This window comes from Rhineura floridana, chromosome 9 (genome assembly GCF_030035675.1).
Source record: "Rhineura floridana isolate rRhiFlo1 chromosome 9, rRhiFlo1.hap2, whole genome shotgun sequence".
Taxonomy (NCBI): domain Eukaryota; kingdom Metazoa; phylum Chordata; class Lepidosauria; order Squamata; family Rhineuridae; genus Rhineura; species Rhineura floridana.
In genome coordinates, this window is record NC_084488.1 from 105,634,791 (window position 1) to 105,652,183 (window position 17,393).

At 42.4% G+C, this 17,393-nt stretch overlaps 1 protein-coding gene across 2 annotated transcripts in view; it reads left to right on the forward strand.

Annotated features, from left to right (window-relative positions):
- The first annotated feature begins 2,239 nt into the window (after positions 1–2,239).
- LOC133363734 (broad substrate specificity ATP-binding cassette transporter ABCG2-like) overlaps positions 2,240–17,393 on the forward strand; it is a 66,470-nt gene continuing 51,316 nt past the window's right edge. For both annotated transcript variants that reach the window (XM_061583053.1, XM_061583054.1), the window contains exon 1: positions 2,240–2,320. The gene's annotated coding sequence lies outside the window, so the exon portion shown is untranslated. The remainder of the gene's footprint in view (positions 2,321–17,393) is intronic.

Genomic DNA, 17,393 nt, shown 5'->3' on the forward strand with positions numbered 1-17,393 from the left:
GCTCTGTGTCCATTCTGATTTCTTCCTCTGCATGCCCTTTGATATGCAGTCCGGCAACCCAGATGGAGACTGTTACACCTCTGAAAGATTTCAGCTGTGTCAAGGGGGACCCAGGCTCACTGCCTATTGCCTAGCAAAGTGTGGATTTGAGGCTGAAGCACAGAGGGGAATGAGCAGGGGCCAAGCAAACTAGTTCCGTGGTTTGTGTGTGTGAGAGATACATACACATACAATGGAGGCAGGGCTACTGGGGCACACCCCTCACAAGGAAAAAGGCAAGCAATTCTGATCCCCAACCAAAGAAAATCTCAAACCTATATACATTTTCCTATCCCACACACATACTTCTGTTTCAACTCAGAGAAGCTCAGCAAACATTTCTGTCAGACTGCTCTTATCGGCAAAATCGGGTCTCTGCAGCACTCTGCCAATCCTAATACGAGAGTATAGCTATGGCAAAGAGGTCCCTCCCATGTGTCTGTAGGCAGAAAAACCATGTGAAAATTGACTAGCGGGGCTGCCAGCAAGTCTGGGAAGGCTCTTCTGTTATTCACTAATAAGCAAAAAACCTTCTGGTTTAAGAACGTACCTATAGCCAACAACTATTTCTATCAAACTTTAAAAAGCAGGGAAATTGGGCGGATATTGTGAGTGCTCCAGGGGAGCAGGAGACCTGACCTCTCTGAGATATTGCACTGCCCTACAAATTGGTCAAAATGCGAACACAATTTGGGTTGGTCTTTCACAGTCCAATCCACTTCCTGTGTAGCTTGGAAGAATTGGGTAACGTGCCTCTGAGCATATGCTGAGTGGGGGCAACACCTGCAATCAGCCCAAATAAGTGAAACAAGATATGTGCTGTGCTGAAGTAAAGTAATGCTCAAGATTCTACAACAAAGGCTCTTGCCATATATGGAGCAAGAAATGCCACATGTCCAAGCTGGATTTAGAAAGGGAAGAGGTACCAGAGATCATGTTTCAAACATATGTTGGATAATGGAATGGACCAAGGGGTAAAGAAAGAGGGGGGAAAGGGACAGAGAAGAAGAGAAGGAAGGGGGAGAGGAGGACAGATTTGATCATTTGCATGCTTTTTGAGTGCAGTGGGATTTACTCCTGTGCAATCATGCTTAGGATAGGTGAAACTGACCTGGGGGAGGGGAGGAGATTGGATGAGTGGGCACTGGGCAGAGTGGGAGCTCCTTTCCTCTCCAAAAGGAAAACTTTCTGAACAGTATTCTTTTTCAGGGTTTCCCCCACCTTTTAATTCTACAGCAGGCACGTATTGCCTCCCACCCAAATTTAAACTAAAGCTGTCCCTGGCCACATCCACACCCGACCTTTATTTCACTTTAGACAGTCATGGCTTCTCCCAAAGAATCCTGGAAACTGTAGTTAGTGAAGGGTGCTGAGAGTTGCTAAGAGATGCCCTGTTCCCCTCACAGAGCTTCAATCAGAGAAGCTAACTGTTAAACCACTCTGCCCCTGGAGCTCGGACAGCAAAATAGGAGCCTGCTGTCAGCACCATTCACAAACTACACTTCCCAGGCTTCTTTGGGGAAAGCCATAACTGTCTCAAGGGCAATAAAGGTCTGGGGTGAGTATGGCACCCTGATTAGCCAAGCCAAGTAGCTGTGAGTTTGGCTTTTAGAACCCTGACATACTGAGCATGCCCGACATTATCATTGAGTTCAATGTAAAATTTCTTAAATTAATTAAAAATCAGCCAGGCATTATTTTAACTTTTAAACTGCAGAAGATGAAGGTCATAGTATGGGGCAAGGCCAGTAATAGGATTACAGGTACTCTGTGAACATGGTTGAGTTTTAATTCATTTCAACAATTTATGAGAACTCTGACAGAAAAAAGTCCAAAGGGGGTCTTTTTTTCTCTTCTTTTTACACTTTGAACTCTTCTCTCTGAGTGTTTTGTGTTTCATCATGAAAATTTAGAGGGTTGTTAAGCAAGCGTTTCTGAGTTTAGGACTATAAGTTTTGTAAGGTTTAGTTTTGAAATGAGCTTAAGGGAAGCATCCGAATGGCATGGGGGTATTTTCAATTTAACATTGTGGAATGCAAAAAATTCATGCTGACTATCGTATACAGCCATGCGAGTGGCTGTATAATGAGGACTAACCAGCAGTCTCAGTATACGTGTACTGGGGCTTCCTTGAAGGGTAGGCTGAGCATGCTCAGAGCTGTTCTCTTGAAGGCCACACCTTCAAGTACATTCTTTGTAGCTCGTCAGAAGAGGTGTGGTTGCTAGTTTGAGCAGCTTGATTTTTTAACATTTGATAAGAGAGCAATGGTTGACAGAGTGTGTGAGTAATATCTATTTTTTACTTAATCTTTGGGATTTATTTTGAGAACGAGGGAGGTGGATTGGAAGGCGAAACGGCGGGTGTCTTCTATGTATGTTGCAACTTTTAATATTTTTGTGGTGTTCTTACATCCATATCTCCGCAAACAGTTTCCATGTAGCCAAAATGGGTGGGGCAGCCAGTTGTTGTTACATGCCTTCAAGTCGATTTCGACTTACGGGGACCCTGTGAATCAGTGAATATGATCTGTCATAAACCACCCTGTTCAGATCTTGTAAGTTCAGGTCTGTGGCTTCCTTTATGGAATCAATCCATCTCATTTGGTCTTCCTCTTTTTTTACTCCCTTCTGTTCTGTTTTCCCCAGCATTTTATTTTCTAGTGAATCATGCCTTTTGATTATGTGTCCAAATTATGATAACCTCAGTTTCATCATTTTAGCTTCTAGTGATAGATCTGGTTTAATTTGTTCTAACACCCAATTATTTCTTATTTGCAGTTCATGGTATGTGCAAAGCTCTCCTCCAACACCACATTTCAAATGCATTGATTTTTCTCTTAACTGCTTTTTTCACTGTTCAACTTTCACATCCATATATAGAGATCGGATATATCATGGTCTGAATGATCCTGACTTTAGTGTTCAGTGATGCGTCTTTGCATTTGAGGATCTTTTCTAGTTCTGTCATAGCTGCCCTCCCCAGTCCTAGCGTTCTTCTGATTTCTTGACTGTTGTCTCCATTTTAGTTAATGACTGTGCCGAGGTATTGATAATCCTTGAGAAGTTCAATGTCCTCACTGTCAACTTTAAAGTTACATAAATCATCTGTTGTCATTACTTTAGTCTTTTTGACGTTCAGCTGTAGTCCTGCTTTTGTGCTTTCCTTTTTAACTTTAATCAGCATTGGTTTCAAATTGTTACTGGTTTCTGCTAGCAGTATGGTATCGTCTGCATATCTTAAATTATTGATATTTCTCCCTCCAGTTTTCACATCTCCTTCATCTTGATCCAATCCTGCTTTCCTTATGATGTGTTCTGCGTATAGATTAAACAGATATGGTGATAAAATATACCCGTCTCACACCCTCACACTGATTCATAGGGTCGCCATAAGTCATAATCGACTTGAAGGCACATAACAACAACAACAACTCACACCTTTTCCTATGGGGAACCAGTCAGTTTCTCCATATTCTGTCCTTCCAGTAGCCTCTACAGTAGCATCTAGAGCAATACAGAATCCTCACTGGAGTTACTCCAAGTGCCAGAAGAGAAGCTTTCAGTATACAGGTACAACTAAAGAGCTTCACAGCCCAATCCTATTTATTCAGAAGGTTCCCTTGTAATGTAATTTACCCCCAAGAAAGCCTTCTTCTGATTTCTTTACTATTGTCTCCATTTTGGTTAATGACTACACCAAGGTATTGATAATCCTTGGCAAGTTCAATGTCCTCATCAACTTTAAAGTTACATAAATCTGTTAATACTTTAGTCTTCTTGACATTCAGCTGTAGTCCTGCTTTCCTCTTTCATTTTCATGGGGCAGCCAGAGGAGATTAAAAACCACAGGAAGGTAACTTTATTGTTTTAAGCTTTTTACATTTCTGGGTAAAAATTATTCTGTTCTCCAGGATTCAGCACATGGGGGGGGGAATAAAACACCTAAAAGAGATAAGAGTTTGACAAATGCTAAAAATTAACAAAGTTAAACAACAGAGCTAAAGATAGAAGGCTCATGTTGGTTCAGAATCTTTTATATTGTTCTGAATTTGTGTGTTGAGAGTAGTACGGAAATTCTGCATTCCTGTTTTTCTTTAGGTTTAAAAATAATATGTGCGTACTTGGTAGTTTGGGAACTGTGAAAACAAGGTGTTAGCTGTGGGTCTCATCCAGCAGGCTTTTCTACTGTCATGATTATAAGATGTACTGTTTATGCAATCGATGTCTGTTGTGGAATCACCTCATTAAATACAAACAGAGGTTGCTAATTGGTGAGGCAGATACACTCTGTGCATGCCAGTGCCATTTATTTCTGAGGCATAAAATTACTTATGTCTCCTCTGCTCAAGTCTGTGAGAGGAGGCTATGTTTGTGAGGAGAAGTTGGTGTTGCTAATAGTTAACCCCCTTAAGCTGCATCACATTTTGGGTAGAGACACATTGTTGTGCCGGTTCCACCTCTCCTTTTAGAAAATGGGGGTACACAATGCTAATCAAACTCTGCCCTTTTTTACTGTAAAACCTGATGGGATCATGACCTACAAAGAATGTACTTGGAGGTGTGGCCTTCAAGAGAACAGCTCTGAGCATGCTCAGCCTACCCTTCAAGGCAGCCCCAGTACGCGTATACTGAGACTGCTTGTTACTCCTCATTACACAGCCACTCTTGTGGCTGTATACTATAGTCAGCATGGATTTTTCGTATTCCGCAATGTTAAATTGAAAATATCCCCCATGCCATTCTGTTGATTCCCATGAGCTCATTTCAGAACTAAACCTTACAAAACTTATAGTTCTGAACTCATAAACACTTGCTTAACAACCCTGTCAATTTTCATGTAGATACACAAAACAGAGAAAATCGAGAGTTCAAAGTGTAAAAAGAGGAAAAAAACAGACTCCTTTTGGACTTTTTTCTGTCAGAGTTCTCATAATTTGCTGAAATGAATTAAAAATCAGTCATGTTCACAGAGTACCTGTACTCCTATTACTGACCTTGCCCCATACTCTGACCTTCATCTTCTGCAGTTTAAAAGTTAAAATAATGCCTGGCTGATTTTTAATTATTTTAAAAATTAGCATTGAGTCAATGATAAGATCTGGCATGGAAAGTAAGAAGCAACTGTCAGTGTTCTAAAAGCCAGACTCACAGCTACTTGGCTTGGCTAATCAGGGGGCCACACTCACCCCAGACCTTTATTGCCCTTGAGACAGCCATGGCTTTCCCCAAAGAATCCTGGGAAGTGTAGTTTGTGAAGGGTGCTGAAAGGAGGCTCCTATTCCCCTGACAGAACTCAAGTGGCAACGGGTTTAACAGTCAGCCGCTCTGATTGAAGCTCTGTGAGGGGAACAGGGCATCTCTCAGTACCCTTCATTAACTACCCTTCCCAAGATTCTTTGCAAGAAGCCATGACTGTCTAAAGTGAAATAAAGGTCTGCTGTGGATGTGCCCAGGGACAACTTTGGTTTAAATTTGGGTGGGGGCTACATGTGCCTGCTATGGAATAAGAAGGTGAAAAAGAATGATACTGTTCAGAACGTTTTCCTTTTGGAAAGGAAAGGGACTTCCCCTCATCCCAGTGCCCTCCCTTCCCCTCCCCTCCCTGCCCCTCCACCAGGTCAGTTTCACCTATCCTAAGCATGGTTGCACAGGAGTAAATCCCACTGAACTCAAAAAGCATGCAAATGATCAAACCTGCCCTCCTCCTCCTTCCTATCCCCTCCCTTTTGCCCATTCCCTCTCCCTTCACCCCTTCCTTCCCCTACCCCATCCCCTTCCAAACCCCTCCTCCTCCCCCTCCAATTGTGTTTACATTTTGACAGATTTGTAGGGCAGTACAATATCTCCGAGAGGAGGTCAGGTCTCCTGCTCCCCTGTTGCATTCACTATAGCTGCCCAATTTCCCTGCTTTTTAAAGTTTGATGGAAATACCTGTGGGCTATAGGTAAGTTCTTAAACCACAAGGTTTTTTGCCTATTAGTGAATAGTCAAATAATCTTTTGATGTTCTTTTGATATCTTCACTGAGCCCCGGTATCTAATCCATAAATCAGTCAGCTGGAACTCGTAGTGATGTCAATCTCTTGGCACATACATGTTCGCAGGACTGCATCTCCTCTTTCTCAAACCAGCTTGGTCCTATCAAGGACTCTGATCACAGGATATCTTTTAGGGTACTCAGACATACATTAAAATTATAATATTTGTTTATGGTTGATGTATTCCAGACATTGTTGGCGTCTTAATAACCTTCAGCGCCTCCAGTTTCAGTCACAAGCCTTAGAAAGAGAAATTCATTTACACCCACGCATCCTCTACATGTTTTCTTAACACAAACCACTCTGTCATCAGAGGCCTTGGGGTAACTAGCTTTTTCCGTAGTACACCCAAGCAATGTAACACACTGTGCTTTGTTCTGCAAACAAGATGGAGAAAGTTATAACACTCCTGGCTTTATCTCAAGCACTGTATTTCTGACATACTCAATAATAAGAGCATTTCTTATATATATATTAAAGATACAATTATAATTTGAATACAATGATAGAATAATATTTATAGTAACTGCATAGCAGAACAGAAGCATATAGAAATGTTCCAATGGTATCAATAATAAATGGCATGAATATATGTGTACAGAAGTATTCAGATACTGACACACATAAGGAGGAAATAAACAGTAAATGTACTTTAATTTGTGTCACTTTTCCCCATGTTATCGTCACAACAACCCTGTGAGATAGGTTAGGTTGAGAGACAGTGACTGGCCAAAGTTTAATGAGTTTCATGGCTGATTTCAACTTACGGCGACCCTGTGAGTCAGCAAACTGTGAACTGTGAATCGGTGAATATGATCTGTTATAAACCACCCTGTTCAGATCTTGTAAGTTCAGGCCTGTGGCTTGCTTTATGGAATCAATCCATCTCTTGTTTGGTCTTCCTCTTTTTCTACTCCCTTCTGTTCCGTTTTCCCCAGCATTTTACTTCCTAGTGAATCATGCCTTCTGATTATGTGTCCAAATTATGATAACCTCAGTTTCATCATTTTAGCTTCTAGTGACAGTTCTGGTTTAATTTGTTCTAACACCCAATTATTTGTCTTTTTCGCAGTCCATGGTATGTGCAAAGCTCTCCTCCAGCACCACATTTCAAATGAGTTGAGAGCACCCTTGGTTCCATATAAATAATAGCCTGCAAAGCCTTTGTTTTGTGTAAACAGACAGGCCTCTGCTTAATAAAATGCCAAACCCTAAAACAACCCATATAGTTTGAGGACAACGGAAGTGAGAAAAACATCAGTCTCCACTATAATTCACTAATAGGCAAAAAACACTTGTGGTTTAAGTATGTACCTATAGCCAACAGATATTGCTATCAAACTTTAAAAAGCAAGGAAATTGAGCAGCTATAGTGAATGCACCAAAGGAGCAGGAGACCTGACCTCCTCTCTATTGTACTGCCCTAAAAATTTGTAGAATTCTAATTGCAAGCAGGTGACCTGCCTGCTCTCTAGGTGCTAACTGTGGATGGGCATAAAATGGTCTTGGAGTGCATCACCCTTCAAACAAAGGACTTGTCCTCTTCTGTAAAGTATAACACATGACCACTCGACCAACCCTTGGAGAACCTGGCTGTGCTGTTATTCTTCCTTGCTGTTGCTGATTGTCCACCTGTGCCTCTGATGCAAGCAAGCAGAGCCAGGAGAAAGAGAAGCAGTCTCACTCACTATGCCTTCTACCTCTGCGCAACTGTGTAAATTGAGTACAGAAGAGCAAGCAAATGGATGGGGGTGACCGCAGTGTGGAAGAACAGCTCCAGCCCCACTTTGGGACAGGGACCATTGAGGGCTCCAAACCTGGAGCTGGCATGGCATGTGTGGGCAGCTGCTGAAGCTTCTGCACCCTGGCAGGTCTTGCTGATGCCTAGTCTGAGGAGCTGACATTTTAATTTCCCACAATGCTTCAGAGCAACACTACATCAGGGGCATTGTGGGAAACTAAAATGGGGACTATAAAATCACTTGCCACCCCCAGTTAAGGCCAAGGGCACATTGTCCCACCCCCCAAAAAAGTCCTGAAAAAGGGAAGGGGAGGGAACAGCACAACAAGTAAACTATGGCAATAATTCTTCATCAAATTACACTAAATGATATTGGCCTTGTTTGCATGTCTCTTTAAACAATAGTTAAACTAACTGTGGTTTGAATGTCCGCACATGGTGTGCAGGTGCATGCTGCTGAAATTGTGGGCATTTTGCTCCTCTCCTGCTCTTGCTGCACAGCCAGGAAACAAACCAAGGTCTGGCTTAATGTTTCATTCGAAGCTGGGCTTGTGGTTTGTTTTTCTCCAAACAAACCATGAGAGTTAAGCCAAGAGCACAAACTGTGATTACTGCTCATGGCTTGTTTGGAGAAAAACAAGCCATAAGCCTGAGTTGAGACTTAATGCTAAGCCAGACCATGGCTTGTTTCCTGGCAATGCAGCATCTGCAGGAGGAGCAAAGCGCTTAGGATTTTTGCAGTGTGCACATTTAAACCACAGTTTAGTGATGTGCAAAGCTGGCCAGTGTGTGGCTTAGCTTTAGAGTTACCAAGTCTCCGATTTTTGGCCGGAGTCTCCAGTTTATGGGGGGGCCCTCCGGCTCTCCGGCTAACACCCCTTAATCTCCAGACTCTCTGCTTCAATTTTAAAAACAAAGTAAGTTTCTAGGTGGTCTGGTTCCCGAGATATACACCAAAACATCAGCCGCCCCTCCGCAACTGTTATTTCCTTGAAAGTTCAAAACACTCAAAAAGAAGAGTTGACAACTGCAGCAACTTCATACCAAACGTAACATGTCTCTGAACCCCAAAATATATGTTGGGGTACCCTGTATGATATATCACTGTGATCGGGGGACTCTCCCCGTCAAGAATAACAATACATTTATGCAATCAGAATCACCAGGCTTCTGATATTATCATAAATACATAATGATGTCATAAAATCATGAAAAAAATAAGTAACTGGGGGTGCCCACCCCAACATCTGCTCTGGGACAGGACAAATCATATACCCCAGGAAAGGGGAGAGTGTCTTCCATGAGATGCCACTGTGTCCCACCTGGCCCAGAGCTTCTGGTGGGCGCAGGGCACAGAGGAGGCCATCTATGCAAAATCAAAGCAGACCAAAACATACAGGAAAAAATAAGTAACTGGGGGTGCCCACCCCAAACTCTGCTCTGGGACAGGACAGATCATATACCCCAGGAAAGGGGAGGGTGTCCTCTACGAGATGCCAGTGCATCCCATCTGGCCCAGAGCTTCTGCTGGGCACCGGGCACGCATGGGTGCATCAATGCAAAATCAAAATGGACAAAAACACATAGAAAAAAATAAGTAACTGGGGGTACCCACCCCGAAATCTGCTCTGGAACAGCACAAATCATATACCCCAGGAAAGGGGAGGGTATCCTCTATGAGATGCCACTATGTCCCACCTGGCCCAGAGCTTCTGCTGGGCTCAGGGCACAGAGGAGGGCATCTATACAAAATCAAAGCAGAAAAAGACATACAGGAAAAATAAGTAATTGGGGGTGCCCACCCCAAAATCTGCTCTGGGCCAGGACAAATCATACACCCCATGAAAGGGGAGGGTGTCCTCTATGAGATGCTTGGCCCAGAGCTTCTGCTGGGTGCAGGGGAAGGATGAGGGCATTTATGCAGACAGAAAGGGTAGAGAATCTTCTTACTCTTACTCATTTCTCAGACCTCTTTCTGAAGTGAAGGGTCAAATCTGTAAAGAAGTTTGGAGCAGCCACATTAAGAGATAAGGGCAGGGCATTCCAGGCAGGGGGTTGCCAACCCTGCTTGGATATGGATGTCTTTGCAGAGGATCCCTAGTCAAGCTTTACCAACAGCACAATCCAAACTATATCTACTCAGAAGTAAGTCCTGTTCAGTTCTATGGGGGCTTAGTCCCTTAGTACGTGTGTTTAGAATTGCAGCCTTCAGGGGCATCCATCTTTACTCCTGAATGCTCCCATCTAACATCTCCACAACACTAGGCTCCTTTCTTCCTACAGTGGCCTTCTGGTGACTGGCCTGGCCTGAAGGCTCTTAAACCCTTCTTGCCGAAAGCAAATAGGCTAGATTAAATGTTCCCTACCCATTTTAGCTAAGATGTCTAGCTTAATTTCCAGTCAGAATTTTTTTTTAATTGTACGCTCCAAGCCACTGTGATTGATGCTTAATGTATCATGCTTAATGACATCACTCGGGCTCGCCCCTAAAATCTCAGGTTTTGGGATGCTTCTGACCTGGCAACACTACTTAGCTTACTTGCTTGAGTTATTTGATGCCACTTGCTGCTATTTGTCCTGCAAGCAGCCTTCCACAGTGCACACTCTTGCCACGCTCATAGCATACCTTGGTCTGGATTATGTGAGTTGGCAGGGAAAAGCTGGTGGATGGATAACCATTCCTTATGCAGCAGAGAGCTGGAACAGATGGCCCTTCCGTTTGAGCACTGGCAAACATTCTTTCACTCAGGACACACTTTCTTTGCTCTCACAGCGGCCCAGATGGAACAGAGCCAAACTCATTCAGACCAGTGTTTTACCGGCAGCAGCAGGGACTCTTAAGTATAATGATCTTACTGTCAACACCATGCCCAGCTACCACTGGGGGAGGTGAGGGCTGTCTTTTCCAGCCAGAGCTTTTGCTGCCAGCCTTGCCTGTTTCCTCCCTCCCAGCTTTGTGTGAAGCATATACTGCTGCCTCGAGACAAAATAGACTTACAAGGAGGCAGTTGGTGTATTTCGTTCAAAGCATAAAGAGGTAGTAAAATAACTACACTTTGTGGCAATTGTGGGAGAGATATTAAAAAGATTTTTGCTTTGGCCATGCCCACTTTTCCACCATGGCCACACCCATTTACCATCTTGGCCACACCCACTTTGCCATACTGCTCTTAGAAGGTTAGATCAGTATGGCCCTCAGTCCACCCAAAAAGGTAGCCCGCACTGGTTTAAATACAACATCAAGCACCTAGCAAGGCAGCGCTTGCCAAAATGAAAATGTCTTCACCACTGGTAAAAGACAACTGGAGAGGAGGTCATCCATGCTTCATGGGCTAGCCAGTCCCTGAGAAGAGGGACTGCGTGTTAAACCACTCTGGGAATTGTTCATGATTCAGATAATGCTAAGCACTCTTGTTCCATTGGTTTAAGCAATTGCTTACACTGTCCCATTGAAATCAGTGGGGGTTAAATGTGGTTGGATAATGCCCTTGGGGTTATAGCTCTATTAATTTAAGTAGCAAACATACTTTCTTGTGTGCTAAGGTATGTACTAACTAAATCAATAGTGTGTCAGGTAGGGGGGAAAAGCCACCCCTTAATCATCATTTTTAACAATGCTGTGAAGGAGGAAACATAAAAAAGAGATGCTTCCATCTAGTGGATATAATGGGAATTGGGAGTCTTGAGTTCCAGACTGTAGCAGGAAGAAATGTTAGAAGGCAATGATCTTATGCTTTCCAGCTTCCTTGAGAGCCGCATTCCTTTGGGAATCTCCCTTGGGAGATGCTCTAGCTGTGGATTTCCTGCTGTGAGCAGGGGGTTGGACTCAATGGCCTACAAGGCCCCTTCCAACTCTATGATTCTATGATTCTATAATATGTTGGGTGTATTCTGTGGTGTATGGAGCCAGAGCCCAATGTGGGCAGAGTATGCAGGATTGCATCAATCTCTCTCTCTGCCTCTGCCACCCCTTTTCTCTCTCTCTGTTTTCCACACTCTGTCTCTCCATCTGTTTCAGTTCTCCAACCCCCACTCATTCCAGCTTCTCCATTAACACAGTTCCGTACTGATCCCTTGCAGAGGGCTGTGACGTCCTTCCCCAGCACCACCTGTGAAGCTCTCACTTTGTGGCTACCAGCAGACAGGAACGTCAGGTTTATTCTTACCCTTTACAGTACTAGCATTGATCTCAAAAGATCCCACTGCTAGGCAGCACCACCCGACACTCTGTAACCCTTGTAGCCAATAGACTGTGCCTAGTCTCTGCCTGGCTATCTTGATACCTTGTGTCTATGGGTATAGGTAATTCCCAAGCCCCACTGCAGCCTCTTGCACTGAAGCATACAGCCCTGGGTTTCTCTGTGGGACTGGATACAATTTCCTCTGATCCGCCGCTGCCACCATTCAATACAAACTGTTCAGCCTTGGTTACTTTGCTATTCCCCCTGGTATGTGTATCCCAGCTGAAGGAATCAGGCTTTTATTTAACCAAGAAATATTTATTAAGAATTAGAAATAACAAGATTACTGAGACTTCCGGGAAGGGTGACTTAGCCTGTGCCTGCTTTTGAGACGGGCTCCTGCCTCAAAAGAAGCTTATTCAGATATATCAGTCAGTTTTTTCTTTTTTTTTTGACTGATTAAACTTCTCCCGGGTAGGGAGAAACGAAGAGATTAACCTCAAAGCCTATTTTTGTTGGGACGACCAGATCTCATTAATTTATGGGACGAGGTCCAGCCGACGAAGGTGGGACGGATTTTCAACAGCAAGCTCTATCTGTTAAAGCGAACGTTCATCTTATCTTCTAAGAGAGAACGCACTAACAGGCAAGCACCCTTCTTTCTATATTTTTCTTTTACTTGACTTAAATTGTTGCTGTTTAAAAGAGATTTGCCAGATTGATCAGTTTTTGACATCTCACTGGGGAGCCATAACTTCTCTCTGCTACGCACTAATTAATAGCTTATCTCTGTTTTTGTTGCAAAAAGCTGTCCTGGATTTGCATTCTAAAGATATACACAGAAGAGGGATTTCTATTCCAGATTTTTATTTTGAAAAATATTATACTGTTTTGAGACTACTCTCTTTTTGGTCTATTTTATTTTGACGAATCTGTTTCTTGACGATTGCCATTAATTGTTTCGATCCTGGGAACTGCATTTTGTTTACTTAACTATTGGAGAGATAAGGCTGTCTGCTCTGTTTATACTGTGATGTCACCAAGTTTGGAGTATTAACCCAATTGTTGCTGAAATAAGAAGTGGTTTTCCTATATTTTTCTTTTAAAATGGCAATTAAGAAAGTGGCTGAAAATCTGGAAATAACTATGTTTCAGAAAATAATGGATGAGATTGAGATAATGAAAATTGAATTGAGTAAAATGAAGCAGGAGATTAAAGATATAAGGGTCCCTGTGAGAGAGGTGACCCTGGAAGGGGTCCCTGTGAGAGAGGAGACCCCGGAGATTGGAACAGGGGTCCCTGTGAGAGAGGAGACCCTGGAGACTGGAATAGGGGTCCCTGTGAGAGAGGAGATCCCGGAGATTGGAACCAACGTGGAACAGGAACAAGATTTGGAGTCTATGGACTTTAGAAATAAAATCTATTGTTTGGAACTCAATGTTATCTCTGAAGAAATGAATGAAGATTCTAGAGATAAAGTTATCAATGGCATGGATAATCTTCTGGACTGGAATGATGTGATGGAGCCCAATATAGAGAAAATCTATGGAATTAACTGCAGCCATGTGACAATGGAAAAACTTTTAAGAGATGACCCAGTGTATTTTGAAAAAAAGAACAGAGATATGATTTTACAGCAGTATTTCAGCAACCTATTCAGAATGGATGGCAAGAAAATATTTGGGATAGAGGTAATTCCCATCAGACTCTTACTATATGACTATGGCTTTGACAGCAAGATTATTATGGAATACTGATAATGGAAGATTGGATATTGAAATTACTGGACTTAACAAGACTACTGAAGATGGAAGATGGAAAATGGAACTAATAGAGATAATAGAACAATGGCTACTGAAATTATTGAACCTAACAGATTCTGATGTGATGGATTAATTGAAATGTTTATTTTGACTATGGTTATGACAATAAGATTATCATAATTAGTAATGAGATGGATTAATCGATATGCTTATCTGGAAAAAAAAATTGATAGATATATTTCTTAAAGAATTGAAACCTCTCTTTGACTTTTTGTGGAAAGAATAAAGTAATGTTTATGAGATTTGATGATTAAGTAAGATAACTACTGGAGGAAAGTGATTTTATAATATGACTTAAGAGACAGGATTGTTATATATTATAGACTTATAACTGATTTGATCTTTGACAAATGGGAAGTCAATATTTTACTCTTTATTTTTTATTTTTGTTTTTTCTTTTCTTTTTTTTCTTTTTGTTTAACTATTTTTGATTTTGTTTTTTGTCTTTGAATGTTTTATGATTTTGTCTTGTATGTTTTATGAAAATCTGAATAAAAATTATTGGAAAAAAAAAAAAAAGAAATAACAAGATTACTTAATTACTTTGTTGACAAGCTTATGGATTCATCTATATTCTGTTATGTAGTTTACTTCTCATTAATTGCCTCAGAACTCCGACTCACTCTCAACAACACCAAACACCACCAAAACCTCTCTTTCCTCTCTAAACCTCCAACATCCACCACTCACCACCATCCACCTCACAATTCACCACCAAAACAACCCACCTCTCTAAACCTCCAACATCCACCTTCCACCACCCTGATTCAACTGTCATTCTTCCATTTATACTCCCAGCCATTCAAACGCTCAGCCAATCATCCAGCATTCTACTGCTCATGTACTCCCCCTCCTCTTTCACTCCACTTACCATATGTCCTCTATATAACCAGCACTTACCATATTTACAATATAAGCAGGAACATCACATCCCCCCCCTTAAAATAACAGCAAAGTATTATTCCTGCTCTAGAATTCATACATCGCGTTAATAAAAAAATAAGTCTCTTAGGGGTAAAATGTCTTTTCACACCCACATCTGGGTCACGTCACTGCAATCCTGGCCACCTGCCTTGAAAGTCCATTGGCCAATACATTGTCCTTGCCTTTTATGAACTTAAAGTCCACCTGGTATTCTTGTAAAGCCCAGGACCACCTCTGCAACATGGTGTTATTATTTCTCATAGTCTCTAACCAAAGCAATGCTTGATGATCCATTGTCACTGTAAATCTTCGTCCCCACACGTATGGGCACAACTTGCTCAGCCCCCACACGACCGCTAGGCACTCCTTTTGGACCTACGAATAATTATTCTCCCGCGATGTCAGCTTGCGACTAAGATACGCCACTGGATGTCTGGTGCCTCCCTTCTCTTGCAGCAAGACGACTCTCAGTGCTAGGTCTGACGCATCCGTAGCCACGATAAATGGTTACTCGAAATCTGGTGCTATCAATACAGGCCCTTGGCACAAGGCTTGCTTTAGAAGGTCAAAAGCCTTTTGACATTCATCCGTCCACACCACATGCTCAGCACACTTTTTCCTTGTTAGCTCATGCAAGGGGGTTGCTAGTTCCCCAAAATCTTTTACAAATTTACGGTAAAAACCAGCCACACCTAAAAATGCTCTCCTGATTTCCTCAAGCACTCTTTCATTCTGACTCACTCGTTTGTGTAATGAGAAAGAAATAATCGGGCTTGGCTCCTTTAAACTACTGGGATGCTTGGGTAAGGTACATGTTATGTCTGCACCATGAGGCTTTTTAACCCCATGATCTAGAGTCATTAGGATTTTTACTTCTGTAGACAGACTAGTGAAGAAATCGTTCAAGAACCCCAGGGTATCCTGATCAATATTGAGATGAAGTGGCACTAATGACACTCGTAAACAACACTCTTGTGATCTGCCTGACTCAGGACACACCTGCAATGCTTTGACTGTCAACATATTAGAATGTGCCTTTCTAAACATTTCTTTACTACAGTAAAGGTATAGAAATGTATTCATCTGAGATGTATCCAAACGATCTCTGTTCTCAAGATCTTGAACCACAACCACTTGACAAGAAACTGGTTGCTTTAACAAGTTGACCTCACATTCTGATTTGCCATATGGATATACTTCAGGCTTGAATCTCACCCTGCTTAATTGTATTTCCATCAAGAAATCTGGGTTCCTTCCTCTTTCCCCACAGGATGTATTACATCCATGCCTTGTGGATGTATGAGAAAGAGAATTCTGAGGACTAATGTAGTTTTTAGCTGAAGATGTAGGTGGTGTATTTCCAAAGTCCTTCCCCCCCCCATAAAGGTACCAAATGGGTGAGGTTTCTTTCACAACATAGCGCACCAATGGAATAGGAAATCTCAGTGGAGCTTTTGTTTTTACCCCACTTTTTCCCACTTTATGACATACCATACTTGATGAACAATACTGTTTGACATCTTCAGAAATGTTTGACCAATAATAGTGTTCAGCCAATCTCTTCTTGGTCTTCTTTATTCCAAGATGCCCTGAACATGGAACATCATGGGCTACCTCTAGCAATCTGGCTCTAAATTTGCTAGGTACCACCAATTGTTTCACTGGTTCACATTCATTATCTCTCTCAGCAGGCATCCACAGTCTGTACAGCACACCATTCTCCCACACAGTTTGACCCCTCAGAGTCTCTGTAAAGGGGATTCTGTTTTGGAGGGCTTTTTCCTTTATTATATTCAAACTGCTATCATTTTTCAGCTCCTCTCTGAACTGCTGTGTCTCTGTGGCAGACCCCATTTGTAATAATGTTTCTTTCACTCTAGGCACTCTAGCAGTTGTTACAGCAACCTCAGGCTCGACCACAGGTTCCACCCTGTTTTCTTCAGCCTCTGATAAAATGGCTTCTGCTGCTTTGCCAAGTTGTTGTCTGGTCACCACATAAATTTTTCCTCCTGCCCCCATAATATCTCTGCCCAGAATCACAGGTTCTTCTTGCTGAGCATTGATACCCACTTTGCAGATCTCCTCCTTTCCACTTTAATTTTATCAGGGCCATGGGTATGCTTTCTGGTTCACCCCTCACTCCTTGGATTTTCACCGTTTCCTGAGGTAATATTTCCTCAGATTTTATCAAAACTGGCCTCAGTAACGTCTGAGCGGCACCAGTATCCAGCAATGCCCAATAATTTGCCCCTTGCACACTCACTTCTTTGCTCAGACTCGAATCAAAGTCTTGTACATTTGTCCAGTTTATCTGGCAGAACTGAACTTTCTTCGTTTCTAACTCCCTTGGTTCTGTTTTCACTGCCCTTCCCTGAGCAGGATTACCAGTGGGGTTGGCAACCTCACATTGGAAACGTAGGTGCTCCTCCATTTTGGGGTACACAGATCCACTCTGGGGTGTCCTGTGCCCTTCAGATTTTATTGCAGGGCTCACTCGCTGTGGTACCACATCCTTTCTGCCACCATTATATGGTCTGGGTTTAAACTCTGTCGATGTTTTCCCCACCCAGCCAGTTCTGTTGGAGGCAAAGTGATCTGCCAACTCTGCTGCCTCTTGAACAGATTTAGGGGAACGGTCTTTGACAAG